Here is a 9,571-nt window from a genome sequence, read left to right on the forward strand (position 1 = left end):
CCTCTTGAAACAGTATTGAACCTAATCCTGTACTACTGGCATCAGTCTCAACACGGAACGGTCGGGTGAAATCAGCGTATGCTAAAATCGGTGCTGTCGTGAGACACTCTATAAGAGTCTTGAACGCTTTCCGAGATTCAGTGCAGAAGGTAATCGGGCCATCTTTCGGTCGTTTTTTCTTTCTCTTATTATCTGGGCTTGTTTCAAATGACGGAAGAGTGGCGCTGCGATCGATGCATATCCTTTAATGAACCTCCGAAAAAATCCGGTAAACCCTAGGAAGGCCCTAACATCTCTCACCGTCTTGGGCTCTGGCCAGTCTTGGACAACTCGTACTTTTTCCGGATCAACAGCAGCACCTCTGTTTGACACCATATGCCCAAGGTACCGCACTTGCTGCAAGAGATGGCACTTGCCGGGCTTGAGCTTTAGGCCATGCATCGTTAGCTTGCTAAAGACCCGTTCAAGATTAGCTAGGTGCGTATCGAAATCCTTAGAGTACACAATGATGTCGTCAAGATAAATAAGGACATTCTCGAAGCACTGATCTCCCAGACATATTTGCATTAGCCTTTGAAAGGTCGCTGGGGCATTTGAGAGACCAAATGGGAGACGAGTGTATTCAAACAGGCCAAACGGTACTGCAAACGCTGTCTTTTCTACGTCATCATAATAATTCCTCGATACCTCCTTTACCAAACATAATTATACTGTATTGTTAACATATAAGTCAACATCAAAAAATAATCATTTACTTTCAGTTAATAAAATCCACAACCTTACCTACAAAACATCAGGCAAACAGCATGGTACCATACGCGACGCTGACCGTACGCAGGAGCAAGGTTGCCTAGGAACCTTCTCAGTACGTAAACAAGGTTGCCAGAACTCACCAATAATGTTTATACAATGTTCTCGTCTGGACTCCCTACATTGTGATTTTTTTTTTAACTTTTTATTAAATCTAGAGATTTTTGGACTGATATGTAATTTTGACATGTTTCTATCATGAAGACATTTTAAAAATAATCAAATGCTAATGACCATATGCCTAGTTGACAGTAGTGAGTAAAAAGGACTATTTCTGCCTCACAGTATCGCGGGAATGTTTATGTTTAAGTTAGTAGGCCAATTTCGCAGGGTTCCAAGTCTTCCCGGAAATTGAGACGGCCTCCCGCACTCGTGCAAGCAAGCACGAATCTCCAGCAAATTGACCCATCTCCACAAATTCCTAATTTTTCACAATAATTTTACTGCTTTATTATCAGTTTTCTCACGGAAGCCGATGGCTATCACTATGTGCATATTTCTTGGAAATGATTTTTTCCAACTTGAAACCACTGGTTTTGTATGACAAAATAATAATGAATACTGTATACACCGCGATGTGAAGGTCAATAGCTAAAAACAACTTTTAAATAAAATGTGACAAATACCGTACTCGCGCGAATATGCGCCCGGGCGCTTAAAATATTTTTAATCGAAGATAAACGAATGGTTTTGGTTAGGAAAAGGTAATCGTCGAGAGACCATGGCTCATGACAAGAATGTTGGGGGTATTTACACAACAGCAGATGCAATTAGTGGTGGTGGTGTTGGTGGTGGTGGTAAGCGTGTTGGCCGTCTGCCAATTCAAATCAGCAGGATCATTTCAGGGTTTCTTGCTTATGATGAGGTCAGTTAAGCGCCTCGAGGTTGTGTCAACGTGAGGTGCTATATAAATGCAGAATTATTATTATTATTATTAGTTTATATTTGTTGACTGAAAATGGCAATACAGTATTTTAATTGTTAGATATTAAATACTGTAGTTCTAATACAAAAAGGGTAGCAATAAAACAAGAACGGGATTTTAAAGATTCATCAAAACTGAAAACCATGTTAAACTTAAGGGAGATTGACAGACAGATGGATAAATGGACTGACAGACTAATAAGGCTGAGATAGATACGAATAGTTATATATATATATATATACATATATATACATATATATATATTTTTTCCTACATATTATTAGACGCCAAGATCGATAAAATAAGCCTTTGAAACCACAAATTGTCAATTTTTTTTTGGTCAAAACTTTCTACGAATTTTGAGCAACGCCCGACCACGCCCACCTGTTTTCGTCTGGGACGTCAGTCCCCCCGTCGGGGACCTCTGGACCACCCTCAGGCAAATCCTGGCGACACCCCTGACGCTTATTCAAAAACGTTTAAGCAAAAGTTTGATAATATTCAATGAACATATCTTTCTCCATTACATTTTTTAACATTATCACAAATACCCTGGTTCTGACAATTGATCCGTTTTAATTCCCGTTTAAATTGGTGACTATACTTATTATTAAACAAGTATTTATACATGGAAAAATCATAATTAACACTTCGTTTTATACGATCAACTAATGTATTTTAAGAGCATTGTTATCATTAACCTCAATGTTAAGTAAGTGGGTATAAAACTTACTAGATTTAGCCATGAAAATTAAGACTGAGTTGAAAGGTCGTCAGTATGGTAAACACGAACAATAACAATTACATTTTGTTTGTTTTTCATTCTAAAGTAATTATAAGTAAAAACATTCAAGGATAAAAAAAAAAACAGAAAAGTACAAAAAGCAACTTATTTCCACTGTGGTCCCCGGAGAATACAACAATTACAGAATAATAATAGAACAATAAGGAAACAAAACAATAAATAAAGATTGTCAAAACATCAGAGTTAGATTCAACAAAAATTGACATCATAAAAATTAAACTACAGGTATATATTATGAAGTTCAGATAAATAGTGGTACTTAATGAGTTTTTTCAGTACATTAAATAAAAAGATTTCAGGAAAAGGTGTAGGGCCTATAGAAAAACAAGGAAAAGTCAATCCCATGGCAAGGCCAAAATTGACAGGATATAAATCGATATAAATTTTAAGCAGTAAAGGAGGGTTCTATTTTAGTAATCGATCAGTACCAGAATTCTGAAACNCACCCCCCCCCCCAAAAAAAAACAACAAACATTCAAACACATTTTAGACAACTGAGATAACATTACCAAAAATATTTTGATTTATTATACAGTAGGCCTACTGTACTCTGTATTTTATTATTTCGAAGCCAACAATATTGATGACTGTCTATGAAATGAGATCGACACAATCACAATCAAGATATCCATATGAATTTTGAATATAATCGATTTTTGTAAGTTTTGTTCTCCTTTCCAAATACCTTTGTGCGCTGTTTACACCTAAAAAGCACCTTTAAAAGAAAGAAACAGTTTTTAATAGTACCAGAATATGAACAAATTTAATCAGATCAAACTCAAGATCACAATTGTACATCATATTTTACAAATACTATGTAATATGATTGCGAGTCCGAAAAATAACAGTTTTCACCACAGCATAGCATTCTTGACTTGCACATGATGTTACCCATAACACAAAATTTTCTATAAGATTAAAATACAGTACACTACAAATAGGCAAACTATTGTATCTAGATACTTAAATGTATTATGGGGTAATCCACTATGTAAAATAATGGTATACTGTATCAGACGATGGGTATGGAATACATAACAGAAACCTTAAAGTCAGTGATGTTACGACCGTCGGCAAAAATATTGGATCCTGGAAGAATGATTATGATAAAGGTTTGTCACGGGTTTAGTGTTTAAGAGGTTTATGGCAGTACAGTATGATAATCATAGACATGTTTCTAGTTATATACAGTACAATTATTCTCGCTTATATCATTTTTCATTCATTGGATTAATACTCATCAAAGACTGTCTTAAAATTCATCTCTTCAGCCAAGACTAAACAGCGAAGTTGTTTAAATTGCTCAGGAAATATATGGTTCTTTCATATTTGCATGGCCTATGCTGTGCTGATGAGACAGGTTTGTTTCACACATTCCTCACAACAGTTTAATAACAAAAATTATTTAGTGTTTTGTGAAAGTAAAATGAAGTTATTCATCACGATCTAATATCATTTTATTATTTAAAATACAGTAAAACAAAAAAACAAAAAAAAAACTAGTGATATGGTTCATAAAGATAACAATTTGTAAAGCATTTAAGTTTTTTTTTACAATATTATAATTACAGTTGGCAAAAAAATGACAATATTCATAGTTTATTTCCAAACTCCAGACAAATACTACCGGTAATTAAAATAAGTGTATGTTTATGAAAATCCAAGTGCTTTAATTATATTTAACGGAAAGCTTTGTATGGAGCCAAATTACCTTTCATCGTTATCATGTGGCGCCAGCGGGGTTGGGGGCTGGGGTTCAGTGCAACCCGCCAGAGAGAACTGCCCCCCCCCCCCACCACCGACCCGTCAAGGAGAAAAACCACAATTCGTAGGGGCGAAAACAAACATAGGGCCTGTATATATTTTGATGTTGGTAGACTGCAAAATCGATTTTTGAAACTCGATGTGAAACCCCTAAATTTTCATATTTTTCGGGAGCTTCGTCCCATTGAACACTTTCGAGAGATTTAGAGCGGCGCCCGGCCACGACCACTTTTTTTTTGTCCGGGACCTTGGACCCCCCTCCCGTCGAGCAAATTCTGGAGCTACCACTGATCGTTTATGCTAGTATATTGTAATGGGCAAAATATAAACGTACGCCTGATTATTTACGGAGCATCATTAATTTGCTTGATCATGATAATAAAATTTACCACAGAAGTAAATCCTAGAAACAGGGGCGGATACAGCAGGGACGCTCGCACCCAACCCCACACAAGATGGGGTAGCTTAATGACTGTCAGAGACTCGTTGAGCCTATTATCAGAATAATCCTGTAATTAAGTGAGGAAGTGTTAGCTGGCAAATAAGGTGATATGAGGCGAGTTTATAACTGATTTCTTTTTGCTCAGCAACTTTCTTTATTGCTGGTAGCTGAATCCACCAGCTGATAGCCCAAGATTTTCATCTCACAGACCTCTTAATACCACATGGCACCCCATCCAAAGTTCCAATCCTCCATCTCTCAGGCACATCCTGGCTCTGACACTGTGTTTTTGATAAGGATTAGGACGTTGTAATTTTAAGGGTACAGGTGATATTGGAAATGATAATGAGCATAATAATGTTTGGATTTTGTATAATGCCCATCATTATGATGACAATGCTGGAATCACTCTTGGTTTCAAAAGATATTAATAAGCTTTATTTTCATTTGAGCTTCCTGTTTATTATGCCTACACGAAGTGGTGTCTCTCTTTTAGTAATAACACGAGAGAACTGACTACAATCTTGGAAGTGAGATGTGTATGGAAAATTGAGTGGGGTGAGTTGATTTTTTGGTAATTACAAACATTCCAAAAATTCGACACATCAAACTAGAAGGTTGGATATTATGCTTAAACATGGAAAGCATCTATTTAAAGGACAGGAGTGTGGGCCAACGTACCTTTCGACAGAGCCAAATCTAAATATATAGTCATATATTTTGCCAAATTCTGGAGAAAAAGAAGTAGATGGTTTAGAACACCGTTCCGCAACCCCCAATGTTTGGGTCGCGGTAAAATTTAGATCGTAAAAAAACATTCAGATCCTAAAAACTTAACTTGATACAAAAGAGGACAAAGGAAATCAAATTACAGTAAAACAAAAGTGCAATTAAAGTGTGGCATGTGCGTCAGTTTACTTTTGTGTGTTATCATAGTTTCATCTTAAATAATTTACCATCAAAATATTTGTACTTCGGTTATGACAACTTTCATAATTCATGAGTCATAATTTTATTTTCCTCACACGAGATGGTAGCTAACAAAGGCAAATCTTCACTGTAAATGTGTCAGCTACCATTCACTGCTTAACAAGATGCAAAACATTGTAGAAAACATAATAACAATAATAACAACAACATCATAATCAAAATAGTATATAAGTAGTAGTAATCCAGTAATAATAATAATAATAATAATAATAATAATAATAATAATAATAATGTACTTTAAAGTGTTAGTTTTGTTCATTTCAATTTGTCTGGCTTTCAGCTGAAAAAAAAATCTCTTTAATTTAATGTGTATGTCTTCACATAACCCATAAATTACCGTTCTGCAACCTACGGGTCGCAGGGAAAATTTTAGATTGATCGCATAATCTCTTCAGATCGTGAAAAAATAGGCCAACAATTACGAACGAGGACACACCACAGTAAATAAAAGTGAAGTGCAATTAAAGTGTCCATGCGCGTCAGTTTACTTTTACAATGCATGAGTTATCACAATTTCATGTTAAAAAATATGCTATCAAAACATCTGTAGTTCGGCTATGACAACTTAAAAGTGTTAGTTTTGTTATTTTCAGTATGTTTGGCTTTCAGCTGAAAATTATAACGAGAAAACGTTTTTCTTTTAAATTTGATATGTTTCTATGTCTTCGCATAACTCATATAATTGCGGGTGATAGATTATGAAATAATATACCCACTCTACAAATTCAAACATCTTTAAATTAAAATATAAAAAATTCTTTTGTTACTAACGTGTAACTTATATTAAATGGACATGATTTTAAATGTGCCACACTACATACTTTTTGGATGTGATTAATAATCGCTTTGGTCTTATATATTCTATTTGTAATTCTGTGATTTTCATATTGATTAGACAAACAGAATTGTAATATTAATTGAAAACTGATTTTCAAATTTTGAGGTACTGGATAGTTTGTTAAATGTTTTGTGAACTCTGTACTCTGACTTTTTTTTTTTTTATTATATTCATTATTATATATTTTTTAGTACATTTTTAAAAACAGTACCATTTTTAAAAACAAACTGTTACATAGTAAATGACACAACCCCGGAGAGACCCGATACAGGTGACACGCAAGTCGTAGAACAGTATGCGGGTTGATTTAGCTAACGGAGTCTGATGTTCGAAAATGGGGTCGTTCCTATGGGAAGGCCGGTCTTCCTAACAGGGGAGTCAGGGCAGACCAAAACCCCTATCTATGGGGTCCAGAGAGCGAAACCTCCGTAAAATCCGATGTGATTTGAAAGGCTTTACTCAGATTTATTTTAGAATCTCACATTTTTTTTTTAAATTACAAAGAATAATTTTCTCCGTTTAATTGTGTTTTTACTTCAGACAGTAATTCATTCCACTTTAGGCAGTTTTTCGAAATCGTTCCAGTTTCTCTTATGTTAATTTTTGAATAGGCCATATTTCTGATTAGATTCATTATAAGCAATTGAGGTTGTTACTGTATTACCAAAAAATAAATAAAGAATAAGAAAGAACGAAAAAAAAAAAATAAAGAGTAAATATGATGAAAAACTGTATGTGATATACCACCCTTCCGGATTCAAGAACACGAAGTCACTGTGGTTTCACGGCTATTTGGACCAGGCAGGATTTTCTCTCGATTGTGAGCCAGTACGCTTGTTATCGAAGTAAGTACTCACGCAGATCCACAGTATATGCCTTCATTTTTTATATTTTTGTTTTTGTGTAATCTTGTTAACAGACTGACAGCCCGACAAACAGACAGTAGTGAATACATAACCTTCTTGGCGGAGGTAATAAAAACATGTGTTTAGCTAGGCAGACAGAATAATTAACTATTCTACTTACACCGAAAACCAACACATTAATTAATAGTAGTAAGGACCTCATTCCAAGAAATTAGAGTTAACAACAAAGATGGTTATTTAGCCGTATGTCAAAAGTAATGTATTAACGTGTTCTTAATATTTCGACACCAAGTTTGTGAAGGATGATAGCATTCATGATGGGAAAGAATCAGTCGAACAAAGTCACGTGATAGTGAAACTATTTAACTGACAAGACCAGAACAGATGATCGTCTGCGATAATAGTTTCTCGTCTTTCCGAAATGTGTCTAAAAATATATCTATTATGGATATGTTATGCTAAATACAAGTTCATAGAACAGCAAATGTCAGCCATGTAGGCCTAATCTTTAAATGTACCACCTGGACCGCGACAGCAAAGAAACAAAACATAACCTCATCCATCGTTATCAAGGATGGCACCAGTGGGGAGGGGGGGGTGAGGTCCAGTGCAACCCGTCAGAGAGAACCGCCCCCACTGACTAGTCAAGGAGAAAAAACACAATTCGTCGGGGCGAAAACAAATTTAGGCCTATACGTATTTTCTATATGTTGGTAGACTCTAAAATCGATTAAATAAGCCATTGAAACCCCTAAATAGTCATATTTTGTGGGGGCTTGTCCACTGGAACACATTCGAGAGATTTTGAACGGCCACTTCCCGTCAAGCAAATTCTGGAACCACCACCGATAGCTTATGCCGGTTTACTGTAAATAGGCCTTCACATACAAATCCTCAAAATATCAATATATAAACGTACGCATCATTAATTTGCTTGATCATGATATAAAATTTATCACAGAAGTAAATCCTACAGACAGAGGAGGCGGATCCAGCAGGGGACGCTCACACCCGGCCCCACCTCCCCTCCCCATGGCAACGGTGGCCGCCACGTCCACTTCCGAAAATACCAAAAGAAAAGAATTATGGCCTTAGTTTACCCTAAGTTTAAAATAATATATATAAAATAATAGTAATAATAATAATAATAATAATAATAATAATAATAATAATAAAATAATAATAATTAAACCAAATAAGAATGATAATTACATTTTTACTTTGTACAAGAAAATCACCATCAGAATGTATTTGTATTTTCTGCTCAATTCACACGCACAACGTTATATCCCAGATGCCAATTTGTCTTTTAAAACGTGTCTCAATCAGAGATCGAATGCGTACATGAAAATATCATACATTGTATCGTGTAGGCCTATTGTTTATAGTAATAGTAAAGTTTTATCATTTTAATGTACTAGTGATCAACACTAAAATAATAGTGTAAAATTTCTTTTATTAATCATATTAAATGCCCATGCAGCATAGTTTATTACGTAAGACAGATAGATGCTTAATAACCAGACTTCAGAACCATTTTTAAATGTTTTTTTAATGTTTTATTTGATTACCGGTATATGTTTTTTTAATGAAACTGTGAGAATGTTTAGCCTATTCTAAATCCTATAAGTTTTCTTTTTTCTATAAAAACCTACGTAATTCACACTTTATAAATCCAGAATATTAAATAGTGTCACTATATATTAAATTTTATATTTTCGAATATAATGAGTTTCCAAAATAATATATCATGTTGTTTATAGATGTTTTGCCATAGAAAATATAAACTCATTGCTTAACAATCGATTGACTGTGCAAAACAAAAAAGAAATGTTATAAAATGACGCCAAGAGAAGTTATTAAATTGCCTTTCATTAAAATTTAAAAATGTAGATACCGGTTATCAACAAATTGGCCTAACATCTTGTATTGTTCATTGCCAAGTGCTTTCTATTACTATGTCCCGTAAATATAAATACTGTATAAGGAAATGCTTACAATATAAAATGTATTTGCTTCCTTTAGTAAACCGTCTAAAATCGTGGTAAATGCTAAAAGGGAGCCCTTCGCGGCCCCGGTCCCCCATCAAATCGTGGGACACCCCTCCCAAACCCTCCCTCTCGGAACCAAG

This window comes from Anneissia japonica, unplaced genomic scaffold (assembly GCF_011630105.1).
Source record: "Anneissia japonica isolate Jap-2015-1 unplaced genomic scaffold, ASM1163010v1 scaffold288053_len460827_cov147, whole genome shotgun sequence".
Taxonomy (NCBI): Eukaryota; Metazoa; Echinodermata; class Crinoidea; order Comatulida; family Comatulidae; genus Anneissia; species Anneissia japonica.